This window comes from Erithacus rubecula (assembly GCF_903797595.1).
Source record: "Erithacus rubecula genome assembly, chromosome: 1".
In the NCBI taxonomy this organism is placed as follows: Eukaryota; Metazoa; Chordata; class Aves; order Passeriformes; family Muscicapidae; genus Erithacus; species Erithacus rubecula.
Genome location: NC_136658.1, coordinates 44,688,156 through 44,715,947, shown reverse-complemented (window position 1 = coordinate 44,715,947; position 27,792 = coordinate 44,688,156). Strand labels below are relative to the sequence as shown.

General features: G+C 34.6%; 1 protein-coding gene across 1 annotated transcript in view; it reads left to right on the top strand.

Annotated features, from left to right (window-relative positions):
- Window positions 1-26,812, top strand: part of LOC306808798 (DNA excision repair protein ERCC-5-like) — a 546,121-nt gene extending 519,309 nt beyond the window's left edge. The window contains exon 14 of the mRNA XM_079319784.1: window positions 26,800-26,812. The gene's annotated coding sequence lies outside the window, so the exon portion shown is untranslated. The remainder of the gene's footprint in view (window positions 1-26,799) is intronic.
- Window positions 26,813-27,792: the final 980 nt, after the last annotated feature.

The window sequence follows — 27,792 nt, the reverse complement described above, 5'->3', positions numbered from 1 at the left end:
CATGATTAAGTATGAGATATTTTGCCTTTGCACTCTCCAAATTGTGCTGGAAGCAGATGTTAATATTTTATACACAATTTTCCTTAACCCATAATTGGCAATAAAGACAAAATAATGTAATGTTTCAAGATTCCTCAGTATTAACTAATTAAACCAGCAGCAGGCCTCGAGCATGGGACAATGGCAAACTTTCAGATGAATTAATTTTATGGAAGACCAGCTGAGTAATTGGACTCCAATTACAGGCTGTTTAGCTCCCTCATCACCTTCACATATAATTAAATTCAATTGGTTGATACAGCTTCTATTTTTATGAGGGCACTTACAAGCTTTTTGAACCCCACTGTGACTTTGGATCTAGGCCAATCAATTATTACTCATTTCTCTTTCAAATGGAAATTCTCTAGATTAGTCATATCTTCTATAATGCACTGCTGGCATTTAAAAGGTCTGCCTATAGCACACTGCAGCTGAGAAATGGACGAAGAGAAATGTTTATGGATATTTTTTTTCTACAAACAATATATAGGATGCAACTGTATATTTGTTGTTGATTTTGATGAATGAAGGCCACATGTTTTTATGAACAGTCTTGAGAGATAGGATGCTACATCTCTTGGGAGATATGATACACAGTGCATCATTATATTTGCAAATGCCATGCTTATTCATGTTACAAATAATTACTGAAATTGCTCATTAGATCTAAAATTGTCTTTATTGGCATGCAAAAAGTAAGTCATTATCTATAACTAGCCATGAGTCCCTTAGTAGTCCTGTTTTCCTTCTTTAATTCCTTTTCAAATTACATTAAAACATTACTAATTAAAACAAAAAACTAAAACCTAAAAAACCCTAAATTATCACTTATCAAGAGAAAAAATTAACAGCCCCTAATCCATAGGTTGTTAAATAGTTTGTCTAAAAGAAATAAAAAATACTTATATTTTGAAAATGCTAGAACTTTTTCTATCTTAAAACACAGCTTTGAATTAGTCCATATTTTTAACTGCAAACAGAACATAAATTAATAAGTACTCTTGTAGCATTTCACCCATATCTAGTCTATAAGGAGATTAAACAAATGGCTAGAACTGATATGGCACTTTTGCCTGTTCTTAGTATATTGCTTCCAGTGTGTTTATTTCCAAAGAGAGCAATATATCATCGTTAATAAAACAGGAAGCAGGGAAGCAATAGAGATATCGGTGATCTTTTCCAGCTCTACTGAGTGATCAATAAAGAAAAAGGCAGTGTCAAATATGAAATATTACTTTTCTTTAGACCTTTCAGTTAGGGAAATATCAAACCTATTTCTTCAACCCTTAAATTCTTGAATTTGAATACAAGCCATTGATTAGCTATGTAAAAGATGACGTTGAGACAAGCCAAATTATAACAAAATCTCTATGAAACTGTGTTACTACTGATTGACTAGCAAAACAGACCATTAATGATTAATGGGTTTGTAATAAATACCAGAGAAATAGTGCTCACTACCTTCTCTTTTGGGGTTTCATTTCCCACAAGAGGAGAAAGCTCACCTCCAAAAACAGCTGGGAGTTCTCATCTTGGGCTTCTTTTTTCCTGTTCCTCCCACAGAATTCAGATAGTATGCATTAGAAAGTGGCTTCTTCAGATCATCACTGCTTAATTTAGATTTTTTCCTGATTATTCTGTAACTGAAAAAAGAAATCCATATCCTGAAAAAAAACCTTACACCTTTTGTACAGGCATATGATATATAGGGGGGGAAACACAGTAAAAAGATCCCTAAGGAAAACGTTTTTCATTTTTTAAGTAAATGTGACCATCATATTAGGTGTTATCAAAATATGTTATTAATCCTGGTTGAATTTATTATTTTGGAATCAAGCAAAGGTGGTAGACATGTTAAAATAATGTAAAGTCTAGGTTTGTCTTCTTTTTGTTTTGCTTGCTTGCTTGCTTTTCTTTCTGAATATCTAAGGATCCACTTTGAAAGAAACTAAGGAGTTCATGAATCAAATCAGTATGTTGATTTTTTTTCCTGCAAAAATAAATGCTTAATTACTACCACTATTAATTTTGTAAGTAAAGATAGAAAAGATATTTCATACATGTCTCCTGTTTCAGGAGCACCACAGATGCTCTCATTCAGATTAAACAGGCTCTGATGATGTGTTTAGTGTCCCCTGTCTAACATATCATCCATTAATCCAGTTGGTCCCCTTGATGTCACCACAGGTTCATTAATACTTTTTCTGCCAAGAAGACACAGCATTTATGCAATAAAGAGCATAACTAATAAGATAGTATGGACCATTGCACTTCTAGGAGAGAGAAGAAAATTAGTAGTGCTGTCACAGATCTAATATCAACTCATTTGAGGTGGCAGTCAGGAAAGAAAACTCTCTAGATAATATTTTTTTCCAAAGGCTAGATGCTTTAAATCACAGTGTTCATTAGACTTAGTCATCATTTCATCGTTTTGCTTCATCAAGCCTCTTGTTCCATATGTTTTGAAACACTTTTTTTCTCCCTAGGTGGGTTAACTGAGATCAGAATACACAATTGGCACTTCTTGCAGACACAAAGTCAGAATCGATTAGGTTTAGAAGACAAACTGCACACAGGGAAGGAAAGACCTCATTCAGGGTATAATTTTATAGGATTTGTTATTCTTAAGTGAACAGCCACCTTTTCATGGATTTCTTTCTGAATAATGACAAGAATTAAAAAGAGAGTAAGTTAGTTTCACCAGTACACTTACTCAGGAAATTTAAACAAGTATTAGAGGTTTAGTAAAAACATCACCAGTACCACAGAGAGAAAAAAACAAAAGCCCAGGAGGAGCACTTCCTACTATTTTTAGAGGTGAATTTCTGCTCTTTTGGGAAATGAAACCCAAAATGTTCAAGATCTGGCTCAGACATGTATTGACCAAACCATAACCCCATTAATTGTCCTCCTGCCAACCAGAGTTTTTTTTTACCTTTTTTCCCCCTTTCTTTTCCTAACTCATGATTGAGAGCATACTCTGCATTTTGAGAAACACCTTTAAATATAAGACGAAAAAAAAATTTGAACCAGAAAAGCATATTCCTTGCCTTCACATGTGGTTTCTTTGGAGGTTAATTGATAGGAATATTGTTCATTCAATAGTATTGCTGATCTTAAATGTTGACTGCCATTCCACACAGCTTTGAACATTGCTAAATGAAGAAAACCTAAACAATAAGAGAAGAGAATCAAAAAGTGAATGAAACATTATGTGTATTTAGAAGCACATAGCTTTCATGCAAATGAAAAGCACTTAGGTTTGAGGAGAAAACCTCATAATTGAATAGCTTTTAAGTTTAATCCCTGCAATACAGTGTGTTGGCAATGCAGTGCGTTGCTTCTGCGACTTCGAAGACACTTTAACTCCTAATCGCTGATACCATCAGTGTTCCCCTCCAAAAACATTCCTCATATACAGTGCAACAAAGAACAGTGTGTGCCCATGGCCCGAGCTTAACAAAGTGCATTGAGAGGGACGGCTTCCTGGGCAGAAAAGCACATCAATAACACAGTGGGAAGTGGCACCAACAGAAGGTAAACACGGGTCAGGCAGGGAAAGCTTAGTAGGTGGTGGGGCACAGATCTTCACACACAATGAAGGGAATGACATCAGAGAGATTCATCTTTCTCTGTGCTTGAATTCTCAGTTATTAACTAAGGCATAACATCATACAGGGCAACAAAGGCACAGAATCAGCCAGTTTTTGACTGCCTCACAGATGGCACTTAAATGTAGATTTCAATGCTGCTGAGAGAATGACTGTGGCAATTGTGTTAGCTGAGCCGTTCAGCTCAGGGAAAACAAAACAAAACAAAAAAAATGATGCATTAATGTTCTGGTTAAGTAAATATTATTCAGACATGTAAGCCACTAGGCTTACCCAGTTCTCTGTCATTATTTATTAGGTACATGTGAATGGTGTATAAGAGTTTCAAATTCCCAAGCATAATTTTTCTGTCAAGGACTGGCAAAAAATAATAAAAAGTAGTTGTTCCATGTATGTAGCTGCTTATATTTTATAGCTGAGCAGGAAATATATTTTTTAAATTTATTTTAGCTAGATTTAGGAAGAGATGAGTCTTCTTTACAAAAGAGGCTTTTCTTTTTCATGCCACATTAAAGTGTATTCATCTGTAACTCTTTTTATCTCTGACCTTTTTCCTAATAGGGAAATTGTTAAGGAATAGGAAAGAATTTAAATGCCACTCATATCAGATAGGAAGATGATTTTTACAAGCTGCTTTGATTATGAAGAGTGTTTATTTATGGAACTGTTCACAGATTTTTAATGCACTATCTTGATTTTGATTAGTGCTTTATACAGCAATTTTTAATTTTGCTCACAAAATTCAGACAAGAGATTTATGTGCATGAAACTTTTTGCAGTTTTAAAAAGGTTTTGTAAATGCCAATGATTCTTTATTACAGTGGTATCTAAACTTTTTTGACTGTGCAACCATATCAGAAAATTTATAAGCATGCACTGCCAATATATGCACATTTGCATTTTTCTTTAGAATTTGTATATATGTACTAATATACTAAATATTATCAATATTATAAAGCATGTACAAAATGAGGTATTAAAAATGAGACAAAGATATAATCTGCTATTTTGTAAAATATATATTATTTAATAATGAACAAAAAAAAATTCTTCCTCCTGCACCCCTGTAGATTTTATGATTTTATGTGCACTCCATTGGGTGCACACAAACCTCTTTGGAGAATACTTCCTTATTAACAATTTGCCATCTAATAATTTCCAATTATAAAAATCTAAAACTCACTACAGATGGAATATCTTAGAACAAAATATATAGCAGCTGTATTAATTTTATCCAAGCTTAAGAGTTTTTTCCCAATTTTTGAAGTACTAATTTAGTGGAACTTCCTGCAGACCCTAATGGACTTCCCAATGAGACCTTTGTCCAAATTAGATATCCATAACTGCAAAAGGCTATGATTTAGCAGAAATGGAAGAGTAACATGGAAGAAACTATAATGTATATGCTGGAAAATGTGCTGCTTAATTCTCAGCATTGTTATAGCTCCAGTAGTGTAGTAAAAAGAGAAGTCAAAGTAAATTTCCAGGCCTAGATTGTAAATCTGAAATTAGGCCACCTGCATAAGAAATCTTAGCTATCTAGAATGTCAGTGAGTTAATCTTTTGCTCAGACCAGCAGCATATGCTTTTCCAAGTGCTTTCACTTATCAGAATAAATGAGTTTGTTTATCCAAAAAGTTCAGGAAATTAACTAATTTATTTGATATGGATTGTCAGATGGCCACAATCCCATACTGACATTGGAGATCTGAGCTATTTAATGAAGCAGACCAAAGGGTGGAAACCTCCTTCATGGGGGCTGTTACATTGTAGTGATGGCTTTTGCCAAGTGAGCAAAGTCCATGCCTGAGTGTGTTTGAAAAGAACTGCACTTACCAAAAGTAATGTTAAAAACTGAGAATACAATCCTCTTGTTGTATATATTGCTTTTGCATATCTATTAAGTAAGTGTGGCTATTATTTGAACAAAAATCTATACAGAGATGGTGCAATGAGGAGCCACCACAAAGAAAGCTCCTTGCTGGAATCATGGGCCTATGAGAACTAAGTTTTGTAGTTCAGAGTCTCACTAAGGTGGATGTGTCCATTTGCTATTCTCTGGAAATATTTTATTATGTAGACTTTTTTTTTTTAATATATATATGTATTTTGATTTTAAATATTCACAGCTGAAAGAGATGAGAACACTTAGAAGGAAAAAAAAAAAAAAAAAAGAACACAAAAAGCTCAGGAGGAGGAAAGAATTTAAATACCCAATAGGAATTTCTGAATTTGGAAACCTATGCTGTTTATATAGCCAATGAAATTTTCCTGGAGTGATTTGGAGTATCTAAAGGTTGGAAATCAATCTCTGGAGGCTATAAATAAAGAGCCTAATTAACGCACCCACACTGACATTTTTGTCTTGTGTTACTCTTGCTCCTCTTTTAGGCTGACCATTATAAATACCTTTATAAAACCATTGATTTCTCATTTCTAAACAGTAGGTTGCTTTGAATATTTCATCGTTCATGGATGTTGAGAAATGCCAGCCAAGGGTAAGAAAGATCTGGGATTAACAATACAATGCATTGTTTAAGGAAAATTAATGGAACTAAAATGGTAATATCTTTCTTGAAAGTATCTTCTGGGTTCTGATTACCTTCTCTGAGAACTTTATGAAAATATCTTTGTCAGTCATTTTGTTTCAAATCCAGAGGGTATTCAAAATCAGTTTGCATTGGAAGTATTTTCTGTTATGTATTGGTTGAAAAATTATTTCAGATGTGAAAAGCAGGCAAAAAAATGGTGCTTTGCTGCATCTTAGAAGAAAAGAATCCTACAAAATTCAAGAAAAGAGGAAAAGGTTTTATCTCAATGAGCTTGAATAATATAAGAACAGATGGCTATTTAAACATACTAATACCTGCAATTTTTACTTGAAATGTCTATGGAAACAACATGCAGGACACATAGATTTAACAAGGAGATAAAATGGAGACATGGAATTATCATCTCCATGAAATTCTACGTGAACTGCAATCAATCAGCAACAACAGGTCAAAGCTGTCTTTGACTGTGCAAATATAAACTTATGAGGCTATCACCTTAAACCTCTCTCCCCCATCTATGGATTTATTTTATCCTTATATTTTATCTATTCATTATCAACATAAGATTTCTGCAGAATGGAGACTGCATTTTTTAAACTAGAAATCTGGATGCAGCCCTAAGGACTGAATAAGGCCCCTGATTATTCTTGTGATATATGCAAAAAAAGAAAAGCACAACATGCTTTCTTCAAGGTTAAGCTATAAATTTCCATAGAAATTTCACATATAGGTGGGGACATTTTAGAATTGAATGATTTTACAAGACACAGAAGTTATTGTGGGAAATCCGAATGCCATCTTGGGTTTCCATGCAGCAGCTCACCCCCTGTTATCATCATGATCACCTTCCTGTCTCCTCAGTGAAGTACCCAGTATCAGTGGTACAAGGTGAGTCCTATTTTTCAAGGAAGCCATATAAGTTCATGCAAAGACAGAAAAAAGTCCCACTGGCTACTTAAAATTCTGTTAAATAAATTAATATCTTTGTACTAAGTGGAAGGTATTACTTTATGGATTAACTAGCAAATTTGCCAAAGCAAAAAATATGAGTGACTGAGGAAAAAGATGTTAATAGATTTTTTCATTTATCAACAAAATAATAAGAAGGTTATCCAGAAAAATGTAAGCCAGTTGAAGGAAAAAGTGATGGATTTTTTCAATTTTATTTTCCCCACTTTTTTCCTCTATTTTTTTCCCACCCCCACCATAGGAACTTGCTGATGATAAGATTGGTCAGGTGCTTTTCAAAGAAAGATTTTTATTTATCAGTATTGGTAAAACATTGCACAAAATTGGATTTAAAAACACCAAATACCCTTTTTAAATCTAATCTGACCTCTTATTTGACTGCAAAAATTTCACTTTAACTTGTGGAAACAGGTAACCAAGTCTGTTTAATGACAGAAAATTATTGAGAATAGTGAAATTTAAATGTGGCTGTAAATGCTTGTGCAAAGATCAGGCAGCACTGAATAAGGAGTTTATCAAATGAAGAGGTGACAAATTTGTAAATGAAATTACTTTCACATGAAATAATAAATAAAAATAATATGAACAATCTATGTCGAATAGGAGCCTTCTAATAAATTACTTCTAATTGCAAAGAAGTTCTGAGTTATTTCAGATCTCTGAAACTGTCAGCAATGCTCAGAAAAACACCTTGTAGAAATGCCAGAAGAATGCCAAGTATGATCAATTATTTGAGGGAAGATTAAACAGATTAAAACTTTCTGTTTAGACAAGAACAACTGAGGAAAGGAAGCAATGCAGTAATAGTTTCTTTTATAAAAAAGATTCCAGACATTATTAATTTGATGAAGAACTGAACTCACTGGCACCAAGTGACCCAAGGGATGTTGAGCATAGGCAGGTGTGGGCAGTGCAGTACAGAGCAGTAGAGCTGATAGAGCCACTCATCCATACATTAAAATAGTGTGATCCATATTCAATGTTCAGCAAAATATCCAAGTATACTATCTACCAGGGGCTGAAAGGATTAGTAATTCTATAATTTACCTCTCTGTTTTTCTTTCTTCCTTAATTGTTTGTTTGGTTTTGTTTTCTGTTTTTTGGTTGGTTTTTTGTTTGTTGGTTGTCTTTTGTTTGTTTTGTTTTATAATTCTTGCCTTAGGTATCTCTTACTGATCATTAATATCAGAAATATGATGCTTGCATGGGGGTGATCCTTGCTGTGACCAAACATGTCTGTTCTTATCCTATTTAGATTTTTTTGCATAGTATTTTGAATTTCTAAAAAAAAATTAAATTCAAAAAAACCGGAAAGAAATCAGAAAAACATATGTAAAATATATTTTTTCTACACCATTTCTGCCTTACCTACCTCTGCTATGCTTACAAAATACTTAAGCTTAGATTGACTCAGAATTTTCTATTTTTTGTTCAAACTTTTCCATTCAGACTAATTTCATAATCGCTTTGATTTATAAATACAGATGCATGCACTTTGTACATAATGTGCATGTGCATGAATGTGTATTTATAGAATATATGAATGTGTGCATGCAAAATTGGTTTGATTTTACTGTTAGTGAAATATCTTAAATTGATAGATATCATGGATAGTCAAAATAAGCCTGTAATATTTCTAAAGAAAGTCAATTTGAAAGATGCTTGCCAGAAAATTAGACTCATGTTTATGAATAAGAATTAAGCTGAGCTATAAATTCATATTTAACGCTAAAAACAATTAAAAATCCATGGGCCATTAATTACATTACATTTTCAGGTTAGACTTGCTGATATTTTGCATTAAAGATTTCTAAATTTCCTTTTCTATGGAGCTCATAAAACAAGCCAGAAATTCTCTGGATTCATCACAGCTTATCATATTACCGCACCTTTCTGGAATCTGAAACATGGTTTGGCCCTAATATTTGGTGTTAACATTTCAAATTTAGTGTTTTGGAAAAATCCAAACTAGTTTTATCTTCCAGTGCAACAGCATATTTGCCACTGAATCTTTCAGAATTACAACTCTCTCCAACACTGGTTCATTTCAAAGAATGTAATTTTCAAAATGCTAATGCATTAATATTGCAGCTTTTCAGGAAGTGCTTTCCTTTTAGAATGATATTTCTGGGACTCCTACAATATTTTATTGCAGTAATTGCAGGTTAAGGCTGTGAGAGGAGGAGGGGAGTACCCTATAGAGAGATAACATTTCACTAATAAAGAAAAATACTACCATATCTTTTCACAAAAAAACTTTACCACAGGTGCATTTTCTGTAAGGGAACACATACTTCCAAATTAGAACCATACAATTTTCTTGCATCCATAAAATTATACTTGTTAGTCTTGGCATCTATGACTTTAAAGAAAATATGCTTCTCAGAAATACTAGAGAGTAGCTAGTGGTTCTGGAAAAAGTAAAACATCAAGGGAACTTTCAACTTAATATATATTGGCACCTCATGACATTTAAGGCAGCATTGCTTATTCAAGGAGGTAAGGAGATTTTGAAAGACCATTTAGCAAAAATCAGACTGGTGGTGGATTTATAAACACACTGCATTATAACTGTCTGACAGAAAGATAGAAATAATATCCCATTTGCCATCAAAGCTGCTCCAAGAAAGGGAAAAAGGAACAATTCTGTCTGGGCATGGTGAGTTTAATTTTGACAAATTCTCAGAGCTCATCAGATTGCCAATGACACTGAGAAAGAACAGATACACCCCCTTCCTACCCCTCCTTTCCCTTCTTGGTTCCTTGACATATTGGACCTTTTCCATCAGTCAATTACACTGCAAAACATTGTTGTTGTTGGCAATACTCTCAAAGGGAAGGATTAAACAATTTGGGTTCAGAAGCACGTTGCAATGTAAAAATCAGAGTTCCATGAAGTTTTTGCCTTTCAGTATTTAGGGTGCTCAGACACCCCTAGAGACTGAGCTCAGTAATTTAATTCACTAATAAGAGGATATGGAGTCAGACCTAACTGGACATGAATTTGGAATTCTTTTTACATATTCAACAGTCCAGGGGAAGTAAAACTAAGAGGTGTTGGGGTATAAAAGCTGAAATAACTACAAATGGGCTCTGTCTTTTCTTTACTAGCTAAGTTTATCTCATGTATTACTTCTTACTTTCTATAGTTTCTATACTTCTTACTTTCTATATGCATTTTGATTATCATGGAGACAGAAAAACTATCAGCTAGAAAGAAGTAGTATTAACATTTTCCAGATATGGAATTATTAGTTAGTAAATAAAAATGCATTTTCATTAGTAGAGATATTTCACCAAAGCAATGTTTTTTATAGAAAAGTCCAATGTTCATGTCATTTTTTATTTTTCAATTCCTTTTTCCTGGAAAATGAAGCAAATTATTTCAGTTCATTTTATTTTGTTTTGTAAGCATTATCTTCCCACTGTTTTTACAGAAATGGGCAAAGAATTTTCTTGAAAACATATTTGGAGTACAGACAAATATGATAACATATTTTGCTACACTTTTTTTTTTTTTTTTTTTTTAGGTTTTTACATAATTATAAATAGCAACTACATGATTAGAAAATTCATATATTAAGAGTTTCATTTCCACAGACATTGTCACACAGTTGATTTTATGCCTTGTGTTAATAATTTTACAATGTTTTTACAATAATCAATTTGCAATTAGTGTTTTCCAGAACCCTTATTCATAAGTCCCCTCAAAGTTTCAGTTTATGACTTTTAATGACAAGGACTTAACGACATAAAGAATTTAGGTCGGAGTTGAAACCAGGAAGGATTTGTAAGCTCAGAGCAGATTTTCAAGAGACAGTCTCCTCTGTTGTGCCAAAATTCCTCTCCCAGCAGTGGATCGATTATGCCCTGCTGAATAAGAGTGTCTCTTTTTATTGTCAAGTCCATGAAAAGCAGCAGAAGTATTTCAAAATGAGGGGAAAAAAGGATGAAAAAGAGGAAAAAAAGAAGGAAAAGTCTGAGTTAGACTTCATATCCAATATTTCTGCTTTTCTTTCATCATGCTTTATATAATTTTTGTTTACTCTTCAGGATTATTTTGAAGAAGAAATGTGAAGGCATAACAAGAATAGGTGCTAGCAAATAAAATCCAGTTTAAAATGCATTTAATCTCTGGTATGGTAACACCAAGTGAAATACATCTTCATTTTATCTTGATAACATAAGAAAAGAGTTCATGTAAAGGAAACTTTCCAAACTATAACCAAGAAAAATAGTAAAATAGAGGATTTGAAGAGGATCACTGAAATAGCTTCTCTGTTCAGTCATACTTATGTTGTAGGCAGTGGGGTACTTTGAGACATTTAAATACTGCTATTTATTTAACTATATTGTATTGTGTGGTCTTTTGGTTGGTTGTTTTGGTCTGGTTGTCAGTTTGGGAGGTTTTGTTTGTCTGTTTTCCTTACAAGGAATCAAATTATCTTTTCTAATTATGCATTCATTTATATTCAGAGCCTCTCTTTTCTGTATGGTTAATACAAAATAATTCAGTGTCTCTTTTCAGAAGTTTGATCTGGAAACTTCTGCTAAAATTTTATCCTGTATGAAAGACAAAAAAAGGAAAATGGGGAGAGATTTGGTAAGGCAATACTGGTAAAAATTTTTTACAATAATGTGTAAAATATTGAAAATTTTTGCCGTAAATAACTGAGGACAAAGAGTTGAAATGTGTCATAATCCTTTCATAATCCTTTTTTTTTTTTTTTTTTTTTTAACCAAAAGCACTGCTATAATTAGAAAAAATACAAATATAATAGGAATTGAAACAAAAAAAAGAGACTCTCATTCACTGGAGGATAGACAGAGAGCGTATTTTGTACTTGACTACAGAACATTATTATTGTAAATCAGGAAAAATTTCCCATGTGATGTGATCTCTATTTAATATATATTTTTTTAATGTCATGCCTGTGTTATTACACTGGGCAAGCTATATTGGTCTGGAGACCTACAGCTGTAATTGTCAAAAAGCCATAGGAAGGCAAGATCATGATCAATGTTACAGTGCAGTCAACTTCTGTAAGAGGATGATTTTTTTTGTTTTAATGTTCCCAACAGTTTTATTCCACTCCTTTAGGTTTTAGTAATTTTTATTCTAGTGCTGTCACTTGTGAAAAGGTTCTTTACTCCAATATAAGTTAGGATACAGCTGAGAAGATTGGGTCAAATTCACTCCCGAGGCAACTCTGTTAATTTTAAAGGAGATAAATTGCAAATGAATTTGTCTAATGAAGATTTGCTCGACATCAATTACCAAAAATAAAATATTTTCCCAATTATAGACACCGTTATCTTTGAAAAATTATTTGAATAATATAGAAAAATCATTACATATTTGAAAGAAAACATATGTATAAATAACATATCCACATATCCTTTCCAGTGCCCCTATATTTAATTTTTGCTTACAGTAATCGACATCAGACTTCAGAATTACCCTTGAAGCTTGAAGCTATGTTTCTCATTAATCAGGGTAAGAGCACTGGTCCGTGAACTTCTTTACTACTTAATTCCTCCTTGCTTTTTTTTTCTGTTTTGGCCTGTGCTGTCCAGGCACAGTATGGGAGAAAGCAAGGTCAGGCATTGTCCATCACAGCCTGTGTGGGCCAAACCACCCCACTCTGTGGGGAGAAGAGAGAATGCCTTCAGGACCAGAGAAAAGGCACCCTTGTCCATTTTTCATATTAGTAAACATGAGATATTTATGGCCATGGAGAATGACCACTGGGTAGAAACCTCACTCATCATTAGCAAAAGTCAGTTTAGTGCTGGCATGTTACCTAAAATTATTTTTTAAAAAATATTCTCTCATGTTCACTGATGGTGGTGAAAGCTCCCTTAGGTTTTCCAAATTGCTTTCTTTTTACTTTCTTTTACAGAATTTTGATGGGCTAATAGTAAAGTTTGAGCTCACAGCTACTTATTTGGCTTTCTGAGAGTGATTTTCCTTTGTTTAAAAAGGAATCTTAATTGATGATAGAATATATACCTACAATATGTTCTCAGTCTGTTCACACATAACGGTGTGTATGTCCCGGAGAAATGTAAATGACAGAACCTCTGTTTCAGTAAAATAATTACTGTCTTCACAGAGGTTGGTAAATGTAAAACTCAGTACCAATGATAATAGTTATTGCTACTATTATTTGCTTCCAAAGCACATAGTATATGTCCTTAGGTACTTAGAGAGAAAGTTGTATTGCGTGTTCAGATTAAGAAGAAAGAAGCTAAAGTTCCTTTTCCTCTCTCTTGACTATCCTAAATTCAGGCCTTCATTAGTAGATATTTGCTGGTTGTTTATGCATTGGCTAAAAGGGCAAGATGGACAAAAATATTAATGGAATTAAGATTCTATTTCTTGACTGATGTAACTGAGATAGTTTTGATCAACAAATCCCTGTATACTCTTTAAAGGAAATGAGAGGAGAAAAGTATTGTCTCAGAAAAGTAACTTCTGTCAGTTGATCAGATACACAGATCGTTCATAAACTTTTCCTAAGAAATTTTGTTTGCTGTTTAAAAAAGTGAGCTTTGGTAAATGCCTGTTATTTATTTTTTATTCTGTACAATTTTGTAGTTATTTTGATCATTTAATAGTTTGTCTAAACTCTCAGTTATCTAGTGGTGAGTGGAAATGCAGATAAGTAATGCATTTAAGGATTATATTTCTAGTGTAGTGATGGCAACAATTGATCCTTCTCAGATCTGGTCAATGAGGTACAAAGCTTTATTAAAAATTTCTGCCATTGTGTACCAACAAGGCTTTCTCTGTCTTTGTTATGTTGTTGCCTCTAATTTTGTGACATTGATTTCAGCAATGCATGGACCTTTTCACAGAATCATAGAACTACAAACTGGAAAAGTCCTTAAGATCATCAAGTCCAGGTGTAAACAGTACACTGCCAAGTTCTGCATTGCCACTAATTTTTATTTCATTTGTCCCCATTAACCTTCCTTTAGAGGCTCACCTTCTAGAACAGTTCTCACAGAATCATGGAATAAGCTGAGTTGGAAGGGACCCGCAGGGATCATTGAGTCCAACCCCTGGCCCTGCTCAGAAGAGCCCCAAGAGTCCTCCCACACACCTGAGAACATTGTCCAAATGTTTGTTGAACTCTACCAGGCTGATGCTGTGACCACCTCCCTGGGGAGCCTCCTCCAGTGCACAGTCACCCTCTAGGTCAAGTCCCTTTTCCTAATAGCTAAACTAAACCTCCCCTGACAGAACTTCAGGGCGTTCCTCACTGGACCTGTCTCTGGTCACCACAGAGAGGAGATCAGTGCCTGCCCCTCCTGTGCTCCACTCAAGGAAGCTGCAGACTGCAGTGAGGTCTCTTCTCAGTCTTCTCCAGGCTAAACAGCCCAAGTGACCTCAGCTGCTCTTCATACATTTTCCCCTCAAGGTCTTTCATCATCTTCATTGCCCTCCTCTGGACACTCTCCAATAGTTTAACATCTTTCTGGTATTGTGGCACCCAAAACTGCACACAATATTCAAAGGGAGGCTGCCCCAGTGCAGAGCAGAGCAGGACAATCCCCTCCCTTGCCTGGCTGGTGCTGCTGTGCCTGATGAACCCCAGGGCAGGGTTGGCCCTCCTGGCTGCCAGGGCACTGTTGTCTCATAACTTTTGCACTACTGTCATGTGCACAAAATAATGATATCGAAGCTGCTGTTAAAGTTTCAGTTTTATGGGAGTAAAACTAGCAATAGCAATATTTTCAAAATAAAAATATGCTTAATCTTTTAATCTTGCATATTGCCTATGAATTAATATTTTAAATGCCTCACTGAAGCAAGTACTGCAGTAGTTTTATATTGATAGCACTGGCACCTTATCTCCTTTTAATAATAAACATGGTTAAAGATACATGTAACAGCTGCTATAGATATTCTGTAAAATTTAATCAGATTTGACAAAAACCCTATTGCTCTACTGAATAAAATGAAAATATAAATATGATGGTTTCAGCATGATCATGACATGGAGTTTTATACCTCTATCTCAGCCCAAATAAAAAGCTCTCAAATGTTTTTCTGTGTCTGAATAAGTCTCAGGCATAGATGAGAGCAAGCTGGCCATGTCTCATACAATTCAGATTTAAATGATTAGTGTGGGATGTGGAAAGCAACAGGAGGCTGTGGATGAGGTTATATCATCTCCTCTGCTTTGAGTGTATGTGCCTGGTTTTTGTTCATGAAGTTCTCAACATGGGGATCTGATTAGATTTGCAGTTTCTTCTAGATGATCAAACAGTACAACAGTACTAAGCCTTCTTGCTCCACCTGCATCTGGTTAAGAGCTTGTGTGATTTCCTCTCTGAGCAGAGTCCTTCTCTGATGACTTAAAATTTTATTACCATAATGGTGGAATACAGCAAAAATAGGAGGAGACCTTAAATTCATGCTGAGGATATAAGAGGCAGAATACAGCTCCCCATTGGATAGAAATGAGCAATTTATAGTGAGCAAAATGATGTTTGTATGTAAGGATATATGTATATTGATGGCCACTTGACTTCCTTGAATTCTGATTGTCAGTTTTGACTTTAAAAGTGTCCAGCTAATCTGGCAATGATCCATATGGGACACGTTCTCCCTCAGTTCAATGTGCAGCCAAATCAATGACAGAAGTATGGTCTGGAGTTCAAGGATATTTGTATCTGGGTTGCCCTGAAATTATCAAATATTTTACTCTTCAGTTTTACAATATAAGGATTATAACACATATTTATAATTTAATGCACTTGTACTGATTTTGGATGGTATAGAGTCAATTTTTTCCAAGGAACTTGTATGGTGTTATGTTTAGAATTTGTGATGGAAAGAGTGTTGATAACAGAGGGATGTTTTAGCTGTTGTTGAGTGGCAGTAACACAGAGTCAGAAACTTTTCTACCTGTCACTCCACCCCATCAATGAGCAGGCTGAGGGTGCACAAGGAGTTGGGATGGGGCACAGCTGAGACAGCCAATGCCAAATGGCCAAAGGATGTTGTTCTTCATCCCATACCATATGGTGTCACACTCAGCATGTAATACCAGGGAAAGAAGAAGTAAAGGGGGACATCTGGAGTGATGACATTTGTCTTCTCAAGTCACCACTACATGTGGTGGATCCCTGATTTCCTGGAGGTGGCTGAACACCTGTTTGACTGTAGGAAGTAACAAAGGAATTCCTTTTTTTGCTTTACCTGTAGCTGTCTGCAAAATCAGCTTTTGCATTACGTATTAAACTCTATTTCCACTCATGAGTTTTCTCACTTGCACACTTCTGAGCCTCCTCTCATCCTAGCAGTGGGAAATGAGTAAGAAGTTCTGTGGGGCTGAGATGCTGACTGGGTTAAAAAATTACAGTAGTCCATACATGATAGTAAATGTATCACTTCTCTGGCTTTTAAAATGTATTCACATTGTATTTTTTAAACCCATACTAACTTATTAATAGTAAATACAGCAGAATAAAATAAGATCACTTATATTTAATTTCATTTGCTTTTAGAGCTGAGTGAAACTGTTCTAAGTTTCCACATTATTGTCTTCCTCCAGTTCCCTTTGTCTGGGTTTAATATTTGCTCAATATTGGAAAATGATAGAGCTTTTAATAGTGCTGACACATCTGATATCAACAGATGAATCTACTCTTGAGTCAGGAGGACAAGGCAGAGGTAGGTCCTTCAAATGGTAAAAAACCATTGACAAATTTAGGCAAATCTTGCCCCAAAAATCAAGAGTTTTACATTGTATAAGCACAAGCTTAAGAAAACAGATGTAGAGTTCATTGAATTCAGAAATGTGTAACACCTGGAGCTTGCTGTGCACTCTTCTAAAATATATTACCTCAAGTTCTTACTCTGTGTTGGTCATTCACTGTACAGGAGGCAAGTATGGATCTTCTATACCTGAGACACTTCAGCAAGGAAAATGCAGGAATATAGAGAAATTCAAGCACAGGGAAATGTACAATATGAGGGCAACCTGTCCATTATGTCTCACTCTTCTTTTGGATATGTCCTTAAATAAATTGTATTTACTTTACTCACTATATAATTAAATATAATTTCAAACTCATCATATTTCATGTTGTTGCTGTCAGTTCCATATTCTTCTTGTTAAGATCTGTGATGTTAAAATTATATTTGGAATACATAATTCATTTTTGAGGTATTATTTAAGAATTTTCAGGGGGTTTATTTTTTATTGATCATTTAATACAGAAAGCAAAACCAAACTTTTCTGCTTGCTAGGGCAGAAAAATTGGGTCATTATGCCATTTTCCCCACTGGTTATCAGCTGTGCAGCCACTAAGTCAGTTAGAGGATGCTACCTTAGCACTAAAAATTGCAATTTGGCAAAAAAAAAGTTAAGCATTGAGGGCTTTTGTGAGAATTGCCTTGGATAAAAAAAAGTACTTTTGGAAGTTTTGACTAACTAAGCAGCAATATAACTATGTGGTCCTTATAGGAGGTATTGAAAGCAAAAAAAAAAGCAGTAGTTTTATGGCTTTGTTTAGGTTTGGTTTCAGTAGTTTTTTATCATGTTGTGTTTTGGTTTTTGTTGGTTTTTTTTTTATTTCATTGAGAGAACAAACACTTGAGAACTGGCTGCAGATTTATTCAATTTAAAGAATAATGAGCATCATGTATCAGGTACTGGAAACAAGAAATGCGCTACAGCTGGAAATATGAGTCTGTTAATTCACATAAGTACTGCTACTTAGACAGAGGGTTTTCTTTCTGTTGGATAGAAAATGCTTTTGCTTTCATAATTTCTTGGCAAAGAGTCTAATTGTAATTGCTGCCAGATGGGTGGTCTCAGGTGAGTTTAAAATAGGCAGCCTTCAAGCAACACGTTAATAATCTGACCTTCTCATTGGGAAAATTTCATTTATAAGCCATGTAGGAAGTTGGTTTCCAGAAATAATATATTGGGGATAGAAGGAAACACCTCCCTCAGATTCTAGTAAGTTAGTAAGGCTAGAGTGCCTTAATAGCACTAAACTTCATTCACATCTGCTTCTCTGAACTACTTAGGGTCATTTGCAAAACCAAAGTTGTAATTGCCATCTTCCTGCAATCTGCCTGTCTAGTATAGATCCAGAAAAGGAATTGCAGTGATCTCCTTAGTTCTTTCTGCAGTGGATTGATACCAGTCAAAAACATCACATCCTTTAAATCTTACTGGCATAGGCTTGCTTCTTAGTGAGCTTATGGAATAGCTACACTTTCACATGAGAAAAACCGATCTTCAACTATTTTGTGGAGCATAAGTTTCAAATGAACTAAAGCAACATTATCTACACCTCAGATGTCTAACCAGCTTCCTGGCTACAGACCATTATGAATTCTTCCACACTAAATCCTAGTTCCAAGCACAGAATCTAGTTTTTTCTGATAGCTGGTGAATTTGTGACCTCTGTGGAATAGTTGGAGCTGTAAACCACTAAATGGATAAATGATGCATAACTGTAGTTTCTTCATCTGTGACAGATGCAATAATGGCCTGGGCACATTTTTCAGGTAATATGAGTGAAAACTTTGTCCATTCTTCTATCCCAGAAGTTTCACTTTTTGGACTTTTGTGTAGAAGTAGAATATACTCTCTGGTTTTAAAAAGCCCTTAAAAATATATCCACAATGGATACAGCAAAAAGTGCAAAACCTTATTTATCTTTATGGTAATATTAAAATAATTCTTATTTTTGGTTTCTTTTAGCATGTGATACATATTAATTATATAATATCAGGTGACTAGAATTTCTTTAGAAATTTTTTAGGAGAATCTCTTTTTCAAATTTTAGAATGTTTACCATGCTGACATTTGAACATTTTTATGTTTTCACACTTAATTTATATGACAGACACATAAAGCCTTTTATCAATGATAGAAATACCTTCTGCTACTGTGAAAATAATTAGTTGTATTGACATGTTTGAAATTGGGACTTAAGCAGAGTATTCAATTTGCAGTGTTTTTTGCCTTTGATTTACTTGTTTTCATATGGAATTTCTCTTGAAGGTTTTTTTGTTTTGGTTTGGTTTTTGTAAGTTTTTTTTTGGGGGGGGGGGATTTGACATTTAATTGAAGGATTTTTATAGGTTGAAGAGATTAATTTCTTTAGGCAACCTAGAAGGTCTTTCCAGTTACCAAACATAAATTCATGCCTACTTCTGCCCTGGCTCCAAAGAGGGGCAAGGTCTTGATGCAGAACTTCCTCTTTCCCATATGTACAGAAAGGAAATCCAGGAAAGGGATCTGGAGAGATTTAGACAAAGTCTTGGCTGCCATGGTATCCTTATTCAATGGTCTAAGTCCTTGCAGGTAGGCTTGACATAAATACCTTCTAATATTTGCTTTGAAATTAAATTTAAGATGTTTATCTGCCAGCGACCTTATTTACTGCATTTGTTACAGAGTGTAAGGACAAAAGATAGGTAGAAATTAATTTAACTTTAGTTTAAATGCCTGTTGACATTAAAGTCTGTACACAGGGACTCTTTTTCTAGCAGGAGACACCAACAGGCATATAACCCCATGATGTTTTCCCTTCCTTGTCTTCATATAGAGGACAGATCAGATAGTGAAGTTTATAACGTAACCAAGAGGGTCTTACTTATCCAATAATTGTTGTCCAATTATTATCCAATGACTCTTTTACATTAAAAATGTAGCTTTTGTGCAGATCGATCTATTCCAATTTAAATAGTTGTTTCAATGTACATTTTTATGTGTGATTTTTGGTTTGTTTTTCTTTTTTTCAATACACACTGAAATAAAAAATTAAAATTATGGTAAGAAATGAACACCTAATCATAGAGAATTCTAGAGCTTTAAAAATTCTAAAACAGCATCATCTGCTGCTGACTGCATTTAGGTAATGCTTGAGAATCCAAATGAGTTATGATCCTTCTCAGCTATGTGAGGTGAGGTAGAGCTAAAGTATTTTCTTGTTCCAGTTGAGGTGACAGTCTGTGTACTGAATGCAGGATGAAAATAGAGCACTGCAAAGAGACCATGAGACAAACACTGCTTAGCAATATAGACTATGTTTTACTGCACCAATTGCTTGGGGGCTTTGGTTTCTTTTATGCATCATAGCCAATAACAGCTTTAGGAAGAGAATTGATGGTGGATTACAAGCTAGCTCTAGGGGTCTTTTAAAGGAGATCCTCCCAGGCATGAAAGGAAGTATGAGAGTAAGCCTGAAATTGCTTGCTGCAAAATGTAGCAAGAGTGATGGGAGTACGCAGGCTTGAGCTCATAGGAAACAGAAACTAGGTATGTAGTGTGAGGATTGGCCATTAGGGTACCTGTTAATAAAGAAAAATAGTGTATATTTGATGAGATGGAAAAATCAGTGGAAGGGCATAAAGGGAAGAGAAGTGAGCTAGGAAAATATTACTTACGGTGGCATTCTGAATAGATTTGACTCAGGCAAGATCATCTCTCAAAGCTGAAAAGAAAGACTTTCCAATAAGCAAGATATGAGATGATGAGGATCTTGGGAGAGATTTAAATGCACAGGCAGAGAGGATTATGGTATCTTATAGCTATAATGCAGAATGAATCAACAAAAATTAGATGTAGCTGGGCTATGAAGCTCTGGAGAGTAGACTGAGACAAAGATGATGCCTATGTTATGATCCTTGCTCTTATACTGAGCCTAATAGGCTCTTTATCGTGAAATTTGTTGTTCATCACAATTTTAAAGAAATCATGTAAAAATATTTCAGTAGAATAAGAAAAGGACAAATGGCTTTTTTCAAAGGAGGAAGGGAAAACTGCCTAGAAGTGTGGATAGACTAAGGGAAAATCTGCTAAAATACCTGCCCTAAGTAAAACATATAATCATCTTCCATCATTTGTGACAATGGAGTTCTGGGACAACTAATGTAAAGGAAAAACATGAACAATAATTCAGCTTCCTAAGTTCACTACAGCAGTTCAGCACTGACTTTGAGATTTTTTTCTCTGTCATGTTCACTACCAGGAACATTTTATCAATTCCCTGTTCACAGTGTGCCTACCCATCCCAAGCTGGAAAGCAGCTTACTTTTTCTCACACACCAGTTCACCTGGGTCTCTTAGACCCTGAAATGTGCAACATCATATAGAAACTTCTGTGCTTCCTTTTTGCATTGATAATTTGTAATGCCTGTGAAATAATGTGGTCACTGAAAGGCACTTTAATGGGCTGATTGAAAGTTGTCATCTAAAATGGTAAGACAATTCTAACTGTGGACAAAAATTAATACAGGCTTTTTTATATATGAGCAAACTCTGGCTTGTTTTTACTTTTTTCCAATCCTTATCTTCACTTCTTAGTTTCACTTTTATGTTATCTATGTGTTTTATTCCTCATTAATTTGGGTTATCTTGATAACATGCATCTTTACACTCAGAGCCATGAATAATCTTTCTCAGTGTGCACAAATGAAATAGCAATCTTTTTTTGATATAAATCTGGCTATGTCTACACCTACTTTTCAGACTGGAAAACTGTAAGACTATATTGCTGCTTGGGATTCCATCTCCCTTTATCCCTTAATATTACATTACATAACCTTAATTAAACTAGGAGATAAAATATCTGGGTAGCACTTTCGGAGGAATTTATTTATTTACTCACAGAATTCTTTAAGGGAGAAAATACGTAAGTGTGCAAAGACATGGTCTAAACCATGTACCAGGTACAGTTCCTTGGTCAAAAGGAGGTTTTGAATCCATATAGTAGTTCTCATCAATAGATACCATTAAATGGCCAAGAGACCTTTCTGAGAAAAACAAAACAAAACAAAACAAACCCTCCCAAAACTTCACAAAAAAACACATCCAAAAAACCAAAAATCACAAACAACTGAAAGCATGATACATAGTAACTCAAGTCCATTAACTGGTTTGATTTATTCACTTTGACAGGAATGGTGCACAGTTCTGTGTACATAATATAATTCTATATACTTACTTCTTGATTTGTTTTTCCATGATTTTCCCTGTTGCTTTCTGTTAGAAATTATATTATGAAAAATAAAATCCATTCAGATACATTAAGAGCAGGGTGTATTACTTTGTATGGTTTATTCGCTACTTTTAAAAAATATTCTGACAATGCTGCTTGTACTTACTCCTGAAAATAATGAACTTTACATGGTTTTTACATGCTGGCCCTCCCATGAGTGCTTTTAGCAAACTCTGCCTCTTGAGCAGCCTGTTTTAATGGAGACTGGGGCAGTGAAGAAAAGAAAGCAACAAAAAAAGGTTATGAGTTAAGAAAAAAGGTTGTGATTAACTAGCTTGACATTCACTACCAGTCTGTACAAGGTGAGGAAAAAATGTTTCTTGTGAAATAGCTGCAACATTTAGAGCTGATCATATTTATTGTAAGCTATTCATCTTCACTTTTTGTTTTTACCTACTATTTTTATACTGAATACTAAAGTGCTAAATATAATTCATAATAGTTGGCTAATATTTTTAATAGAAATAACCTCTTTTTTCCCAAAAATCTTTGAGTTGAGAGCCTTTCCTTCAGCTTTTTTTTTTTTTTTTTAATTCTGTTTTTTACTATTCCAAATTTATATTCACTCCATACAAACTTCAAAAAGGATAATTTCTCATTTTCATGTACTATCAATAAGGAAAATGAGTTATTGAATACAATTCACAAAATAACCATACGGGTAAACACTAAGCAAACAGTTGTGGTGCAAACTTATGAAAAGACTGTGATCTAAGTCATATGATTTAAATAGAGTGGAATTCAAACTCCAACTATAAAGGAGGAACTGCTTTTTACAGATGTGAATCTAAATTTACTATCTCAATTAGACATATTTAGCACTCAACAGTCAAAGAAAATCTGACTAAAATTAGATCTTTGACTAGTTTTTAACAGGAAAATTTAGGAGACACTATGTTATGCCATTGTTGAAGGTGCTCATTAACTACAAGTACTACATTTTTAGAGGACAGAACTTTCTCATATTACCTGAATAAATCTAGAGACAAAAAAATATTGATCAAAGGAAGAGCTAAAACTGGTATTTCTCTTTTCCTAAATATGTTATTGTAATACTGAATAATGTCTCATTTCTCTCCCCAATAAGTATTTCCATGTTTAGTACTCATGCCTGTACACAACACACAAAATTGGGATCACCTTCACAGGACACATGGCCATTCTGTAAATTACACTATCCCTTTTACCAGATCTCTTTGCCACCACTAGAACTATTATCTTTCCTTTATTCTTGCTAAGCAAAGAAACTACTTCTGTTTCAGAAACCTGAAAACCTCTTTTCTAAATGGTGGCGGGTTGATCCCTTCAGGCACCTAAAATCTCATGTCAGCTGCTTGCTCCCCTCTGCTCCAGCTGGACAGGGCAGTGAGCAAGAACAGTAGAACTAAAAATAATCATGGGTCTTGGTGAATACAATTTAAAGAGTGGAAGGATGAGGGGAAAAATCCAAACAAGCAAGTGATACAAAGGTAACCCTTCAGCACATCCCACAGGTGTGCCCAAGTACTCTCTGAGCAATGACTGTCACATCACAGTTTTTAATGAGAAGCAAAATTAATGTTATGTTACTTTGAATATCCTTTTGATCAGTTTGGACTGACTGCTAAGGTTGTGTCACCTCCCAACTTGTTTTGTATCCTCAGCTTATGCATTGCATGGAGCAGATTGGAGGAAAAAGGCACAAACCAAAACAAAACAAAAACCCCAAAACCTTAGTGTTGTACAAGCAATGCTCAGAAATAGTCACAACACTGTTTTTTATCAACAGTGCTTTAGTGAGAAATCCAAAACACAGTACAATACTGGAAACTATGAAAAAAATTAACTCTAGCCAGACTCGTAAAGTGAGTATGTATATAAGTATATATATATAAGTTCAGTTATATTACCTGGCTATTTAAGGAACACATAATCAAGTATTTCCCTTTCCCTTCTCCTTTCCTTTCCTTCTCCCCATTTCCCATTACATTGCTCAGATCAGGATGAGTGGTACAGTACACACTATACACAGCTGGCACAAACCTTATATTTGCTGTAGAACTTTTACCAAATTCAAGAAGGAAAAAATTTGTCTGTGGGTGATTACATGTGTTATGGGAATGTTGTTGTTTTGTTTGTTTGCTGTTTTCAGCATGCTTTCGCTCTCCTGTAGGAGAAAAATTGAAGCAAGTACTGGGGAGATAAATCATGACAGTGTATTAAAATTTTCACTTTTTCTGTCTATTAAAAAGAGTCTTCAGGAGCCATAAAATAATCATAAAAACATCATTCTGAAGAAGTGAGTCTCAGTGCTTAGCACTGTTTCTCTAACAGCATTTCACCTTTCATTCCTATTCAACTGAAAGCATTTCCTGCAGTAAAACAAACTGTGATACTGATGAATCCTGACATTTGCTAACAGTATCAAGTAGTAAAACAAAAGCTGAGAATATAATAGACCCAATAGGAGAGTATACATAGATTAAAAGAGAGAGAATACCAACAACTCTTAGTTGTCAATTCAGCCTGCTAATCTTGGATTAAAAAAGAAAAATGAAAATCAGTCTATTATTATTTTCTTTTGAAGTTGGCATCTTCAGCCAAAAAAAATGCCAGAGGAAGAGTAGCAGAAATAGCTTGGGAATTGCAAGATACAGAGAATACAAGGCCTAGGGATAGGGAACAATAGCAAGAAAGACAGCTCAGTATTCAGAAACCCTTGACTGGTTACAGTTTTAAACCCTGGGCTGTGATGTAAAGCCAATCATAAGCAAGCTACAAATTTTAAATTAAAAAACAAAACTCTGAATATATGTGGAAGTAAAAATAATTTCTTTGCAATTAAAGTACTGCAGTTAATTTTTCTTATTTATGCCGAGTCCTTATGTATTGATCTGTTAACATAAGTTGGGGCTTTAGTTGAGCTGTGTAAAAATTTTTACAGCATCTATTAAGTGTAGAGTACATATGACTCTTTCAGGTCTCAAGCTTGTTTTGCATTCGTAACTGTCAACTTCAGCATTCTTTGAATTCAATTTAAAGTTAAAAATACTGTTCCTGCATAACACTTTAAACAAAAACTTCATTTTTAAACGTAACTAATACATGTTAACTATATTTGCAATAATAAATATGAGCTCCAAAAATCTTTGTGCCCATGTGTGTGCAAGTACAATGGAAATAGAACACATTTATGTGGAATTAGGTATTTTCTTTGAAATGTCAATGACTTTTTTTTACTTCACAAGATTGCATAAAAAATTAATGTGTGAATATTTTTAAAAAACAACCCAGAAATTAATAAATGGAGACATACAAAAAATGTCTTAGAGATACAAACATTTGTTGTAAAAAGTAAAAGGAAAAATATTACTGTCTGTTTTAAGTTTCTGTTCTTCTGGCTTCTCAAACTCAGCTCAGTTTTCTCTATTACGGTGTTTTATCTAAGGACAAAGTGAATGAAACTTGTTCAAGAAGGGATATTAAGTTTTATTTTGTATTATGTTGCATTCTAGTTTCTTTTATTTAAACGGATTTTGAGTGCTTTTAAATTGCTGCATAAATAAACTGAATTAATTTTGAACACACATTTTCCCTAACACTTCATTTGAAGGAAATTTTGATGTGAAAAGGGGAAATGTCAGTCTGAATAACTGACTGGAGGATACCTTTTCACCTGGAATGAAACTCTGCTGCTGTGGAGTTAGTATGTGAAGATGTAGCACAGAGGACTAAGATTATGTTGAGCTAGAGGTATCATAAGGAAGAGCATGTGGGAGAAAGGACACAAAAAGAGAAAGTAGTAATAATAAGCATCCAGAAGAAAAGTTATAAGAAGAAAACAGTTATAAGTGTGAAGGCAAGACATCTCCATGTGGGATGTAGAGGTGAGAAAAAAAAAAAAAAAAAAAAAAAAAAAGAAAAAACAACTAGAAAGACAAAGAACCAATTGACTCAGAATGTGTAGTCCCCAGCTGCCTCTACCACTGGTGGAGGCAGACACTGAACCTACTGCTGCCTCATGGGAGATGGCAGCTACTGCTTCCTCCCAGCTGGCTGTGGGGAGGTGATGAGCAATGCATGGCTCAGAATCCAGAGGAGTGATACATAGCCTGTTAATCATAGCCAAGGAATGGGATAAAATCCACTCATGTAGGAAAAAATTGATACTTATTTTTTCATTTATTATTTCAGAATATGCATCCTTCATTATTCAGATGAGAAATAGTCATGGGAAGAGTCAGTAAAATCCTCTACATGCTAAATAAGTCATCTCTCTGGGTGACTTTTATATCAAATACATTCACCAGTTTTTTCTTCAATACACTCTGAATACAGATGCTAGACAGCAATTATTTAATTAGGAATACTATTGGTCTTTTTCAGTGGAAGATAAAAGTGCACTTCTAGTGGAATTATCTCAAGTATTTTGAAAAGCAGCATATTACACTGACTGCTCCACGATTTCAACTTTCTGATCAGTTAAACTTATCTGTGAATTGTATTTAGTCAGATGGCACTAGTCTTTAATCTTTTGTCTTATATTTTTCAGCTGCTCTTTCTGTTAGAAAGAGAAGGCAATTGAACAGTTGCTGCAGTATCTCCATTAGGACTGGACTAGGATCCCAGTGTTTTCTTGCAATAATTTACAATTAAGCCTTCAGGATTCAATGCATTTACATACTGGATGTATTAAAAGAATTAACATGCATATGCCCTAGCACAATCTGATGTCTTTGTGAAAATGGACTGACTGAATCAAAACACAATTCTCTCTTACAGCAATGTTTCTCTGCACCTCCTTCACCCCATGCCCTGGTCATTCTTTATTGAAAACAAACCAGTGCTTCATGGATGGTAAGCACTTTTATGTAATTAATGGTGCTTACCATTTCAATATACGGTATTATTGGTAAAGATAATTAAAATGTGTGCTTGAATAAAGAGTGCCCATATATGATTATTAGAGGTATTTACATTCTCAGGTACTGAAAAAGAATTTAAGAACATAGTTCAGTCAAACAAAAGGAGAACAAATTGCTGGAAGAAGGAATTTTATATCAAATTTGTTCTTTATTTGTACATTCTGACTGCAGAGTTGTAGCAGAAGAATTGCCATTACATGGAAATTTGTACTTCATTTATCTTACCAGCACAAGGCTTCAGTGATTTCAATTTACAGTGAAAATCCTATCATTTCCTCCTCATAAACAAGCCTTTAATGTGTAGAAGGTCTCCTTTCTCCTATAATTACAAATTCATATATTGTGGCTGTTGGATTTAATATTTCCCATTGTTAGATACTTGCACATTTTGGAAAATGAGTGGAAGCCATTTGGGTTAAGTAAACTCAGCCTTTTCCCCTGTTGTTTTGCTTCTGTTCTCATATCCAAGGAGCAGCAGTGCACATGTTGTAATGGAGTGGGGAGACCTTGAAGAGCCCTGCTATTAAACAGTGCATTAAGCAAAGCCTCTTCAGACAGTCCATTCCGAGGAGAGGTCTGCTCCATACAAACAAAGCTCTTGAGATGCACTTTGTTGTGTTCTTACCATTCAGAAAAGCACTATTATCCTGTGCCTGTGACTCTGTGCACAATATTTCA